Below are 14729 nucleotides of genomic sequence, written 5' to 3'. Positions count from 1 at the left end.
CAAACAATATTTTGAAAAGAGGAAGCAAAGTACTCTAAGCATATGTTTTCGTTTCAATCTCCTCCATTTTACTAACCAAAGTTAATTGTATGGATTTTTATCCCCAATTAATCATGTAAAATTAACAGCTGTACAGAAAGACTCAAGTGAAGGCCAAATTACAGAGGAACTTCTTGATGCAATTAAAGCCTTTAAGTCTGGGAAAACTCTAGGGTTGGATGGCATAACAGTTGAGGTATACCAAACCTTTTTTGATGTACTCAGAGAACCATTATTAGCATGTTTTAACCACTCCTATATAAATGGTAGATTATCAGATACTGATTTAATTATTACTGAAACAGGATGGAAGTGGAAAACATAAAATTGGAGGCCCCTTACACTTCAGTGTTGTGATGCAAAAAAATTTTGCAAAGTGCAAAGCGCATAGAATTAAAAAGGTATTGTCGGATATTATTCATCCTAATCAGACAGGGTTTCTACATGGACAATACATTGAAGATAATACAAGACAAGTACTGTAAAACAATAGAACAATATTAAAAATCTAGGAAACCAGGCCTGGTATTCATAGCTGACTTTGAAAAGGCTTTGGATAAAGTACTACTGGAATTTATATATACAACCCCATTCGGAAAGTATTCTGACCCCTTGACTTTTTCCACATTGTTACGTTACAGCCTTATTCTAAAATGTATTAAATTGTTTTTCCCCCTCATCAATCTACAGACAATACCCCATAATGATAAAGCAAAAACAGTTTCAGGATTATTTTGCAAACGCATTCAAAATAAAAACCTGAAATATCACATTTACATAAGTATTCAGACACTTTACTCAGTATTTTGTTGAAGCACCTTTGGCAGCAATTACAGCCATGAGTCTTCTTGGGTATGCTTCTACACCTGCATTGCTTGCTGTTTGGGGGTTTTAGGATGGGTTTCTGTACAGCACTTTGAGATATCAGCTGATGTAAGAAGGGCGTTATAAATACATTTGATGACGCTACAAGCTTGGGACACCTGTATTTGGGAAATTTCACCCAGTCTTCTCTGCAGATACTCTCAAGCTCTGTCAGGTAGGATGGGGAACATCGCTGCACAGCTATTTTCAGGTCTCTCCAGATATGTTCGATTGGGGTCAAGTCCGGGCTCTGGCTGGGTCACTCAAGGACATTCAGAGACTTGTCCCGAAGCCACTCCTGCGTTGTCTCGGCTGTGTGATCAGGGTCGTTGCCATTTTGGAAGGGGAACCTTCGCCCCAGTCTGAGGTCAAGAGAGATCTGGAGCAGGTTTTCAGCAAGGATCTCTGTACTTTGCTCAGTTAATCTTTTCCTCGATCCTGACTAGTCTCTCAGTTCCTGCTGCTGAAAAGCATGCCACTACCATGCATCACAGTAGTGATGGTATTAGCCTGGTGATGAGTGGTGCCTGGTTTCCTCCAGACATGATGCTTGGCATTCAGGCCAAAGAGTTCAATCTTGGTTTCAACAGACCAGAGGTGCCTTTTGGCAAACTCCAAACGGGCTGTCGTGCCTTTTACTGAAGAGTGGCTTCCGTCTGGCCACTCAACCATAAAGGCCTGATTGATGGAGTGCTGCAGCAAAGGTTGTCCTTCTGGAAGGTTCTCCCATCTCCACAGAGGAACTCTAGAGCTCTGTCAGTGACCATTGGGTTCTTGTTCACCTCCCTGATTGGTCACCTCTCCCAATTGTTCAGTTTGGCTGGGTAGTCAGCTCTAGGTGGTTACAAACTTCTTCCATTTAAGAATGATGGAAGCCACTGTGTTCTTGGGGACCTTCAATGCTGCAGAAATGTTTTGTACCCTTCCCCAGATCTGTGCCTCGACACAATCCAGTCTGAGCTCTATGAACAATTCCTTCAACATCATGGCTTAGTTTTTTGCTCTGACATGCACTGTCAAGTGTGGGACCTTCTATAGATAAGTGTGCGCTTTTCCAAATCATGTCCAATCAATTGAATTTACCACAGGTGGAATCCAATCAGGTTGTAGAAACATCTCAAGGATGATCAATGGAAACAGGATGCACCTGAACTCAACTTCCAGTCTCGTAGCAAAGGGTATGAATACTTATATAAATACCTTTTTTTAAATTATTTTTTATTAATTTGTAAAAATGTCCAAAAAACTGTTTTCGCTTTGTCATTATGGGGTATTGTGTGTAGATTGATGACAATTATACATTTGTATCATCAATTTTGGAATAACACTGTAACGTAACAAAATGTGGAAAAAATGAAGGGGTCTGAACACTTTTCGAATGCACTGTAAATGCCTGGAAAATTTCACATTTTCGAGAATCTCTTATACAATAGGTTAAAGTTATGTATAGTAAACCTAGGTGTAAAATAGTAAATAATGGCTACTTCTCAGAAGGTATTAAACTGTCAAGAGGAGTAAAACAAGTTTGTCCACTATCGGCATATCTATTTATTATGTCCATCAAAATGTTAGCTATTAAATCAAATCAAATTTTATTGGTCACAATACCATATACACATGGTTAGCAGATGTTAATGCGAGTGCAGCGAAATGCTTGTGCTTCTAGTTCCGACCGTGCAGTAATATCTAACAAGTAATCTAACAATTTCACAACAACTACCTTATACACACAAGTGTAAAAGAATGAATAAGAATATGTACATATAAATATATGGATGAGCGATGGGCGTACGGCATAGGCAAGATGCAGTAGATGGTATAGAGTACAGTATATACATATAAGATGAGTAATGTTGGGGATGTAAACATTATATAAAGTGGCATTGTTTAAAGTGACTAGTGATACATTTATTATTGTGCATCAGTAAAAGTTTGTGAGTGTTTTTGGTGACAAGCCAAATTTCTTCAGCCTCCCAAGGTTGAAGAGGCGCTGTTGCGCCTTCTTCACCACGCTGTCTGTGTGGGTGGACCATTTCAGTTTGTCCGTGATGTGTACGCCGAGGAACTTTCCACCTTCTCCACTACTGTCCCGTCGATGTGGATAGGGGGGTGCTCCCTCTTCTGTTTCCCGAAGTCCACAATCATCTCATTTGTTTTGTTAACGTTAAGTGTGAGGTTATTTTCCTGACACCACACTCCGAGGGCCCTCACCTCCTCCCTGTAGGCCGTCTCGTCATTGTTGGTAATCAAGACTACCATTCTAGTGTCGTCTGCAAACTTGATGATTGAGTTGGAGGCGTGCATGGCCACGCAGTCATGGATAAACAGGGAGTACAGGAGAGGGCTGAGAACGCACCCTTGTGGGGCCCCAGTGTTGAGGATCAGCGAGGTGGAGATGTTTCCTACCCTCACCACCTGGGGGCGGCCCGTCAGAAAGTCCAGGACCCAGTTGCACAGGGCGGGATCGAGACCCAGGGTCTCGAGCTTAATGATGAGTTTGGAGGGTACTATAGTTTTAAATGCTGAGCTGTAGTCGATGACCAGCATTTTTACATAGGTATTCCTCTTGTCCAGATGGGTTAGGGCAGTGTGATTGCGATTGCGTCATCTGTGGACCTATGGGGGCGGTAAGCAAATTGGAGTGGGTCTAGGGTGTCAGGTAGGTTGGAGGTGATGATCCTTGACTAGTCTCTCAAAGCACTTCATGATGACGGAAGTGAGTGTTACGGGGCGATACCCGTTTAGCTCAGTTACCTTAGCTTTCTTGGGAAAAGGAACAATGGTGGCCCTCTTGAAGCATGTGGGATCAGCAGACTGGGATAGGGACTGATTGAATATGTCCGTAAACACACCAGCCAGCTGGTCTGCGCATGCTCTGAGGATGCGGCTAGGGATGCCATCTGGGCCGGCAGCCTTGCAGGGGTTAACACGTTTAAATGTTTTTTGGTAGCGGTTTTGGTAGCGGGCTGTGTCAGTGGCACTGTATTGTTCTCAAAGCGAGCAAAGAAGTTGTTTAGTTTGTCTGGGAGCAAGACATCGGTGTCCTTGACGGGGATGGTTTTCTATTTGTAATCCGTGATTGAGTGTAGATCCTGTCACATACGTCTCGTTCTGAGCTGTTGAATTGCGACTCTACTTTGTCTCTATACTGGGACTTAGCTTGTTTGATTGCCTTGCGGAGGGATACACTGTTTGTATTCGGTCATGTTTCCGTTCACCTTGCCCTGATTAAAAGCAGTGGTACGCGCTTTCAGTTTTGCGCGAATGCTGCCATCAATCCACGGTTTCTGGTTGGGGAAGGTTTTAATAGTCACTGTGGGTACAACATTACCTATGCACTTGCTAATAAACTCGCTCATCGAATCAGCGTATACATCAATGTTGTCGCCTGAGGCTATCCGGAACATATCCGAGTCCACGTGATCGAAGCAATCTTGAAGCTTGGAATCAGATTGGTCCGACCAGCGTTGAACAGACCTGAGCACGGGCGTTTCCTGTTTTAGTTTATGTCTATCGGCTGGGAGCAACAAAATGGAGTCGTGGTCAGATTTGCCGAAAAGAGGGCGGGGGAGGGCTTTGTATGCGTCGCAGAACGCATTTCGGGAGCCTTGTTTTCAGATTAGCCTTGTTAAAATCCCCAGCTACAATAAATGCAGCCTCAGGATATGTGGTTTCCAGTCCAATGAAGATCTTTCAGGGCCGTCAAGGTGTCTGCTTGGGGGGATGATATGCACGGCTGGGATTATAATTGAAGAGAATTCTCTAGGTAGATAATGCGGTCTGCATTTGTTGTAAGGAATTCTAGGTCCGGTGATCAAAAGGACTTGAGTTCCTGTATGGTGTTATGATCACACCATGACTTGTTAATCATAAGGCATACAACCCCGCCCTTCTTCTTACCAGAGAGATGTTTATTTCTGTCAGTGCGATGCGTGAAGAAACCGGGTGGCTGTACCAACTCTGATAACGTATCCCGAGTGAGCCATGTCTCCGTGAAAGAGAATTACATAAAAAAACTAAATACTGCATAGTTTCCTAAGAACGTGAAGCCAAGCGACCATCTCTGTTGGCGCCAGATCCAACAATAATATCAAGGGGCTAGAAACCCAGGGTTTAAAAACAAAAATATCACTGTACGCGGATGATTCACATTCTTTTAAATCCACAATTTGGATCCCTCCTCAGCCTACTTTTTCTAACCTCTCTGGATTACAACCAAATTATGAATTACACCAAAAGTGTATATTTAAGTAATAAGGCCCAAGGGGGTGTGGTATTTGGGCAATATACCACAGCTAAGGGCTGTTCTTATGCACGATGCAACGCGGAGTTCCTCAATACAGCTCTTAGCCATGGCCATATACCACAAACCCCAGATGTGCCTTATTGCTATTATAAACTGGTTACCAATGTAATTAGAGCAGTAAAAATAAATGCTTTGTCATACCCCTGGTATATGGTCTGATATACCACGGCTATCAGCCAATCAGCATTCAGGGCTCCAACCACCCAGTTTATAATACGTATTGGTTTACAAAAAAAATACTACTTTTACATTACTGTGTAGTTTACCAATAAAAATGGTTTGACAGTGATGTGGACATACTCAGTACTCATATCCCGAAATAAAGAAATTCTCACTACAATACATTTTAATAGAACGTTTATAGATAAGATCTTGCTACAATGGAAATTAAAAATAACTGTCTACTTGTGGGGGGAAAAGAATCACCCTGATTAACTCTTTAGTCATATCCCAGTTTACCAGTTTACCTACTTCTTCTTTGGCCTTGCCTACACCTAGCGACCAGCTTTTTTAATTATATGAGCAAAAAGGGTAAACTGAGTTTGTTTCTAGTAGTCCCTCCTCCTTCAAACTTCTTCTTTGGACTTTATATGGAAGTTGGCAACCAACTTTAAGGCACATTACCACCACCAACTGGACTGGAGTGTGGACCTCAGCTCATCTTTCAATCACCCACGTGGGTAAAAACCAATGAGAAGATGGGAGAGGCGGGACTTGCAGCGCATCAAGCATCACAAATAGACCCAAGTTCTATTTTAGCGCCTGGCTACACAGACGCTCGTGGGCGCAATTATTGAATAACATTCATTTGCAACGCTCGTGCACGCGGGCAGTGTGGTCAGCATGTTATACTTAACTCTGAAATTGTTCTCTAGCAGATTAGTAAGAATGTCTTACCCCTTGTTCAAGAATGTCCTTTTCCCTTTATTCAAATGAATACCTCTCACTTTCGGTTCTTTGAAAATGAAATAATCTCCAAAATATTGCTATTTTTAAAACAAGCCATAGAAAGTTGGTTGCAATTTCTGTTTAATCCAGCAGAAAAGACAGAACAAATAATACAACAAATATTATGGTTAAACTCAAATATAGTACTTGATCAATCATAAATAGGACTGGTGGAGTTGTCACACATGCAGCTAACATACATATAAAATATCTGCTCTCCCAAAATTACAACCAACTAATGGCAGCATTACTGCAAACATTGAAGAGGCGGAAGGGAGGAACGGGCAGAAGTGTAAGGTGGAAACAGGAATTTGTCTGTCAGACCTGCATTAAAAACCAAAATTGGTTAAAGAAAATTGTGATAAAACTATTACAGTTTTATAAGGACAAACAAATTGACAGCTGTGCCATACAGACTGCAAAACAGTTGGGAAGAGATTTTTGATGTACGGAATCCATGGCACCTGGTTTATGAACTGATAGGCAAAACGACACCGGATTCAAAACGTAATATATTTTTTAATTTAAATGACTATACAAAATTCTTGCAACCAAAATAATGTTATTTTGTCCCAGCTCTGCAGATGTTGCTGCGAAGAGACAGAATTATGAGATCATTTGTTTTGGTACTGTCCATATGTAGCTTGTTTTTGGTCGCAGGACCAGGATTGGCTGAAGCCAACTCTGCAAGTAGCACTGCTGGGTGATTTGAAAACACATAGGCAATCGATCAATAATATAATAATACTCGTAGCAAAAATGTGTATCTTTAATTTACAATCTGTATAAATTGCATATTACGAGAATGTATAAATGGACCTGGTCCAAGCACACCAAGACAGTCATGAAGAGGGAATGACAAAACCTATTCCCCCTCAGGAGACTGAAAAGATTTGGCATGTGTCCTCAGATCCTCAAAAGATTCTACAGCTGCACCTTAGAGAGCATCCTGACTGGTTGCATCACTGCCTGGTATGGCAACTGCTCGGCCTCCGACTGCAAGGCACTACAGAGGGTAGTGCATACGGCCCAGTACATCACTGGGGCCAAGCTTCCTGCCATCCAGGATCTCTATACCAGGCAGTGTCAGAGGAAGGCCCTAAAAATTGTTAGAGACTCCAGCCACCCTAGTTATAGACTGTTCTCTCTGCTAACGCATGGCAAGCGGTACCGGAGCGCCAAGTCTAGGTCCAAGAAGCTTCTAAACAAGCTTCTACTCCCAAGCCATAGGACTACTGAACAGCTAATCAAATGGCTACTTGCATTGTCCCCCCCCCACCCTTTTACACGGCTGCTACTCATTATATCTATGCATAACTCACTTTAATAACTCTAACCACATGTATATACACTGCTCAAAAAAATAAAGGGAACACTAAAATAACACATCCTAGATCTGAATGAATGAAATATTCTTATTAAATACTTTTTTCTTTACATAGTTGAATGTGCTGACAACAAAATCACACAAAAATGATCAATGGAAATCAAATTTATCAACTCATGGAGGTCTGGATTTGGAGTCACACTCAAAATTAAAGTGGAAAACCACACTACAGGCTGATCCAACTTTGATGTAATGTCCTTAAAACAAGTCAAAATGAGGCTCAGTAGTGTGTGTGGCCTCCACGTGCCTGTATGACCTCCCTACAACGCCTGGGCATTGCTCCTGATGAGGTGGCGGATGGTCTCCTGAGGGATCTCCTCCCAGACCTGGACTAAAGCATCCGCCAACTCCTGGACAGTCTGTGGTGCAACGTGGCGTTGGTAGATGGAGCGAGACATGAATTCCCAGATGTGCTCAATTGGATTCAGGTCTGGGGAACGGTCGGGCCAGTCCATAGCATCAATGCCTTCCTCTTGCAGGAACTGCTGACACTCCAGCCACATGAGGTCTAGCATTGTCTTGCATTAGGAGGGACCCAGGGCCAACCGCACCAGCGTATGGTCTAACAAGGGGTCTGAGGATCTCATCTCGGTACCTAATGGCAGTCAGGCTACCTCTGGCGAGCACATGGAGGGCTGTGCGGCCCCCCAAAGAAATGCCACCCCACACCATGACTGACCCACCGCCAAACCGGTCATGCTGGAGGATGTTGCAGGCAGTAGAACGTTCTCCACGGCGTCTCCAGACTCTGTCACGTCTGTCACATGTGCTCAGTGTGAACCTGCTTTCATCTGTAAAGAGCACAGGGCGCCAGTGGCGAATTTGCCAATCTTGGTGTTCTCTGGCAAATGCCAAACGTCCTGCACGGTGTTGGGCTGTAAGCACAACCCCCACCTGTGGACGTCGGGCCCTCATACCACCCTCATGGAGTCTTTCTGACCGTTTGAGCAGACACATGCACATTTGTGGCCTGCTGGAGGTCATTTTGCAGGGCTCTGGCAGTGCTCCTCCTGCTCCTCCTTGCACAAAGGCGGAGGTAGCGGTCCTGCTGCTGGGTTGTTGCCCTCCTACGGCCTCCTCCACGTCTCCTGATGTACTGGCCTGTCTCCTGGTAGCGCCTCCATGCTCTGGACACTACGCTGACAGACACAGCAAACCTTCTTGCCACAGCTCGCATTGATGTGCCATCCTGGATGAGCTGCACTACCTGAGCCACTTGTGTGGGTTGTAGACTCCGTCTCATGCTACCACTAGAGTGAAAGCACCGCCAGCATTCAAAAGTGACCAAAACATCAGCCAGGAAGCATAGGAACTGAGAAGTGGTCTGTGGTCACCACCTGCAGAACCACTCCTTTATTGGGGGTCTCTTGCTAATTGCCTATAATTTCCACCTGTTGTCTATTCCATTTGCACAACAGCATGTGAAATTTATTGTCAATCAGTGTTGCTTCCTAAGTGGACAGTTTGATTTCACAGAAGTGTGATTGACTTGGAGTTACATTGTGTTGTTTAAGTGTTCCCTTTATTTTTTTGAGCAGTGTATATTTCATCAATTACCTCAACTAACCAGTGCCCCCGCACAGTGACTCTGTACTGGTACCCCCTCTATATATCCTCGCTCTTGTTATTTTTCTGCTGCTCTTTAATTATTTTTTACTTCGGTATTTTCTTAAATCCGCATTGCTGGTTAAGGGTTTGTAAGTAAGAATTTCACTATAACGTCTACACCTGTTGTATTCGGAGCGTTTGACAAATAAAATTTGATTTGGATTTGAAACAGAAATAAAAATGGATGGAGTTAAGAGATAGATTAGAGGGGTTGAGTGGAGCTGAAGGGTGGGACTAACAAGGTAACCAATGTAAAATATACTGTATCAGTAAAATGTATATAGGTTTAGAACTTATGTGAAACACCAGTCTCAACGTCAACAGTAAAGAGGCGACTCCGGGATGCTGGCATTCTAGGCAGAGTTGCAAAGAAAAAGCCATATCTCAGACTGGCCAATAAAAAGAAAAGATTAAGATGGGCAAAAGAACACTGAAACTGGACAGAGGAACTCTGACTAGAAGGCCAGCCTCCCGGAGTCGCCTCTTCACTGTTGACATTGAGACTGGTGTTTTGCGGGTACTATTTAATGAAGCTGCCAGTTGAGGACTTGTGAGGCGTCTGTTTCTCAAACTAGACATTCTAATGTACTTGTCCTCTTGCTCAGTTGTGCACCAGGGCCTCCCACTCCTTTTTCTAATCTGGTTAGAGCCAGTTTGCCCTGTTCTGTGAAGGGAGTAGTACACAGCGTTGTACAAGATCTTCAGGTTCTGGCAATTTCTCGCATGGAATTGCCTTCATTTCTCAGAACAAGAATAGACTGACGAGTTTCAGAAGAAAGTTGTTTGTTTCTGGCCATTTTGAGCCTGTAATCGAACACACAAATGCTGACGCTACAGATACTCAACTAGTTTAAAGGAGGCCAGTTTTATTGCTTCTTTAATCAGCACAACTGTTTTCAGCTCTGCTAACATAATTGCAAAAGGGTTTTTTAATGATCAATTAGCCCTTTAAAATGATACACTTCGATTAGTTAACACAATGTGCCATTGGAACACAGGAGTGATGGTTGCTGATAATGGGACTCTGTATGCCAAAGTAGATATTCGATAAATTCAGCTACAATAGTCATTTACAACAATGTCTACACTGTATTTCTGTTCAATTTTAAATGGACAAAAAATGTGCTTTTTCCTTTAAAAAACAAGGACATGTCTAAGTGACACAAAAACTTTTGAACAGTAGTGTATATATTTTTTCAATCTACACACAATACCCCATAATGACAAAGTGAAACCAGGTTTTTAGAAAAATTTAAAAGTTTATTAAAAAAAAAAAAACTGAAATACCTTATTTATATAAGTATTCATACCCTTTGCTATGAGACTGGAAATTGAGCTCATGTGCATCCTGTTTCCGTTGATCATACTTGAGATGTTTCTACAACTTGATTGAAGTCCACCTGTGGTAAATTCAATTGACTGGACATGATTTGAAAAGGCACACACCTGTCTACATAAGGTCCCACAGTTGACAGTGCATGTCAGAGGAAAAACCAAGCCATGAGGTCGTAGGAATTGTCCGTAGAGCTCTGAGACAGGATTGTGTTGAGGCACATATCTGAGGAAGGGTACCAAAAAAAAGAAAGCAAAGTTAACTGAACTAAATGTCTATCGCCCTGTAGCACTCACTTCTGTCATCATGAAGTGCTTTGAGAGACTAGTCAAGGATCATATTACCTCTACCTTACCTGACACCCTAGACCCACTTGAATTTCCTTACCGCCCCAATGGATCCACAGACGATGCAATCGCCATCACACTGCACAATCCCATCTGGACAAGAGGAATACCTATGTAAGAATGCTGTTCATTGACTATAGCTTAGCATTCAACACCATAGTACCCTCCAAGCTCATCATTAAGCTCGAGACCTGGGTCTGAACACCGCCCTGTGCAACTGGGTCCTGGACTTCCTGACGAGCCACCCCCAGGTGGTGAAGGTAGGAAACAACACCTCCACTTTGCTCATCCTATACACTGGGGCCCCACAAGGGTGCATGCTCAACCCCTTCCTGTACTCCCTGTTCATCCATGACTGCGTGGCCACGCAAGCCTCCAACACAATCATCAAGTTTGCAGATGTCAACAATAGTACGCCTGATTACCAACAATGACGAGACATCCTACAGGGAGGAGGTGAGGGCCCTGGGAGTGTGGTGCCAGGACAATAACCTCAACAAAACAAAGGAGCTGATCGTGGACTTCAGGAAACAGCAGAGGGAGCACCCCCCTATCCACATCAAGGGGACCGCAGAGGAGAATCACTGACACATCACTGACAAACTGAAATAGTGTGGTGAAGAAGGTGCAACAGCACCTCTTCAACCTCAGGAGGCTGAAGAAATTTGGCTTGGCACCTAAAACCCTCAAACTTTTACAGATGCACAATCGAGAGCATCCTGTCGGGCTGTATCACCGCCTGGGCTCTGCAGAAGGTGGTGAGGTCTGCCCAACGCATCACCGGGGGCAAACAACCTGCCCTCCAGGACACCTACACCACCCGATGTCACAGGAAGGTCAAAAAGATCATCAAGGACAACAACCACCTAAGCCACTGCCTGTTCACCCCGATATCATTTAGAAGGTGAGATCAGTACAGGTGCATCAAAGTTGGGACCTAGAGACTGAAAAACAGAATCCATCTCAAGGCCATCAGACTGTTAAATAGCCATCACTAGAACATTAGAGACTGCAGCCCTATATACATAGACTTGAAATCAATGGCCACTTTCATAATGTTTACATATTTTGCATTACTCATCTCATATGTATACACTGTATTCTATTCTACTGTATTTTAGTCTATGCCGCTCCGACATTGCTTGTCCAAATATTGATATTCTTAATTCCATTCCTTTAGATGTGTATTGTGAAATTGTTAGATATTACGTCACTGTTGGAGCTAGAGGCATTTCGCTACACCCGCAACATCTGCTAAACATGTATGTGACCAATAACATTTTATTTGATTAGAAGGGCCTTGGTAAGGGAGGTAACCAAAAACCCAATGGTCACTCTGACGAGCTCTAGAGTTCTTCTGTGGAGACGGGAGAACCTTCCAGAAGGACAACCATCTCTACAGTACTCCACCAATCAGGCCTTTATGGTAACGGCCAGACAGAAGCCAGTTCTCATTAAAAAGTCACATGACAGCCAGCTTGGAGTTTGCCAAAAGGCACCTAAAAGACAAACAAGATTCTCTGGTCTGATGAAACCAAGATTGAACTCTAAGGCCTGAATGCCAAGGGTCATCCTTACGGTGAAGCATGGTGGCAGCATCATGTTTTACATTATGTTTTTCAGCAGCAGGGACTGGGAAACTAGTCAGGATCGAGGAAAAGATGAACCGAGCAAAGTACAGAGAGATCCTTGATGAAAATCTGCTCCAGAGCCCTCAGGACCTCAGACTGGGGCGAAGGTTCACCTTCCAGCAGGACAATGACCCTAAGCACACAGCCAAGACAATGCAGGATAGCTTCAGGATAAGTCTCTCAATGTCCTCGACTGGCCCTGCCAGAGTCCGAACTTGAACCCAATCGAACATCTCTGGAGATACCTGAAAATAGCTGTGTAGCAACGCTCCCCATCCAACCTGACAGAGCTTGAGTGGATCTGCAGTGAAGAACGGGAGAAACTCCCCAAATACAGGTGTCCCGAGCTTGTAGCATCATACCCAAGAAGACGAGGCTGTAAATTGCTGCCAAAGGTGCTTCAACAAAGTACTGAGTAAAGGGTCTGAATACTTATGTAAATGTGATTTAATAATTTATTTTTAGCAAAAATCTCTAAAAACCTGTGTTTCCTTTTCATTAAGGGGGATTGTGTGTAGTTTGAGGGGGGGGGGGACTATTTTATCAATTTTAGAATAAGGCTGTAACGTAACAAAATGTGGAAAAAGTCGAGGGGTCTGAATACTTTCCGAATGCACTATATGTTGCTAATATCTAGGTAGGTAGCTAGCTAGCTATATAGCTTCTTTGCAAAAAACTAGACTAGTACTCTTGACACAAATACCTGACTGCTACTAGGATAGTTCTGTACAAGACAAGTCCAAATTCATAATACAAATATTAGTTCAATAAAATATGGAACAGTAGATTAATGGGATCAAGGTAGCAAATAGATGTCAGCGGGAGATGACTTGCAGGATGCTAATTAGAATTTTCTACTAATAGTAAATAGAGCCTAATATATTGATAAGTCACTTTGTCTGAAAGATTTACACGCCTGGCTAAGCATAAAATTGAAGATGCACTATGCAGAAATAGCTCCGCCATTTCCTGGTTGATATGTTATTAGTTTGCCTAATTTCAGTTTGTGACAAAACAAGCAAGTTTAGTGTAGAGAATAGTTGTACCATCTAAACCATTGTGAAATACATTTTCCATAAGCAACATACTGTATTTTCAGCTGTTTGACGCTGGTGTTCAAAACCAAGAGTAAAAAAATACAAGAACAAAACACAAGCACTGGAAGCATAGAAATAGCACACATGGAACAGATCTAGCGTTTCTTAGACTTGCTTTGAATGAGAATGACAGATATTTAACTCACATTTGTATGTGAATTTGGACACATATTGCAGCTTTAAATGGTGAAAAAACGATTGGAACCATTTCAGTCTTTGACCGCTAGGTGTTATGGGTATTATGACACGACCACTGCGGGGCTCAATTTCCATATTTTTTTTAGATTTGGTTCTAAAAAAGAAAACAATTTAAACTAGCTTGCTGGCCAAGCAGAGTATATAGTTAGTGTTATTATGGATAGCAGTATAACAAAAAAAGTGAAGGTGGCCTAAAAGTGAAGGGGGCATATTTATCTACCATACCAACCATCCATTATTAATACAAAACCAAAAAGAACACAGTTGGACACTAATTTACTACAATAACGTATACTAACTATAGTAGCGGTAGCTAGCTTATTGACCTATGCACAGTCCAGGGTCAAGCAGCCATACATACCGCGTGACTTTTTTAAAGTGTAAATTAATTTGTCTACCTTGCATCTAACAAACTGTTGTTGTAAGATATCATTGCATACGTTCATCTAACGAGAATTGTTTTAAACAATACCTTTCTGGTTATCCAGCTGTGTCCTATCATAAGACGAAGCCTACACAACCTTCCATTTTCTCTTCTCCTCCACTGTGAGAGTTTTGTTCTCGCTCTCGCGGTTGAAATAAATCTGTCGCGAGAAGTTTGGTGTACGCTGGATATATGATGCAGTGCTCGCGAGGTCAATTGATGGCGCAGGTGTGAGAGGTTAAATGTTTTTATTCTCACATATTTCAGTGATACTTCTATATAAACCCTACCTGGACAGCAGATGCAACTTATGACAAACACTTTTTGCAAGAGGCTCAAGAGTATAGCTACAAAAAAGCAAGTTAGTACAAAATCTGCCTTCTCTGCTCAAACAGTAGCCTGCCAAGAAGTCCTAATCCTCCTTCCATTTGCCCTTAAATGCAACAATCCCTTACTTTGAATTTGAGCACACCAACAAATTACATTTACTACATTAAACCAAAGCTTGTCATGTTTACTTAGCCAAACCAGTTCCCAGTAGTCCACC

The 14729-nt window shown here is 42.6% G+C and overlaps 1 protein-coding gene across 1 annotated transcript in view; it reads right to left on the bottom strand.

Moving 5' to 3' along the window:
• The window catches only part of LOC129830379 (death-inducer obliterator 1-like), a 76336-nt gene extending 62014 nt beyond the window's left edge, over positions 1-14322 (bottom strand). The window contains exon 1 of the mRNA XM_055892921.1: positions 14231-14322. The gene's annotated coding sequence lies outside the window, so the exon portion shown is untranslated. The remainder of the gene's footprint in view (positions 1-14230) is intronic.
• Positions 14323-14729: the final 407 nt, after the last annotated feature.

Source organism: Salvelinus fontinalis, chromosome 31, assembly GCF_029448725.1.
Source record: "Salvelinus fontinalis isolate EN_2023a chromosome 31, ASM2944872v1, whole genome shotgun sequence".
Taxonomy (NCBI): Eukaryota; Metazoa; Chordata; class Actinopteri; order Salmoniformes; family Salmonidae; genus Salvelinus; species Salvelinus fontinalis.
Note: the sequence above shows the minus strand (reverse complement) of the source record. Positions and strands in the feature narration are given on the sequence as shown.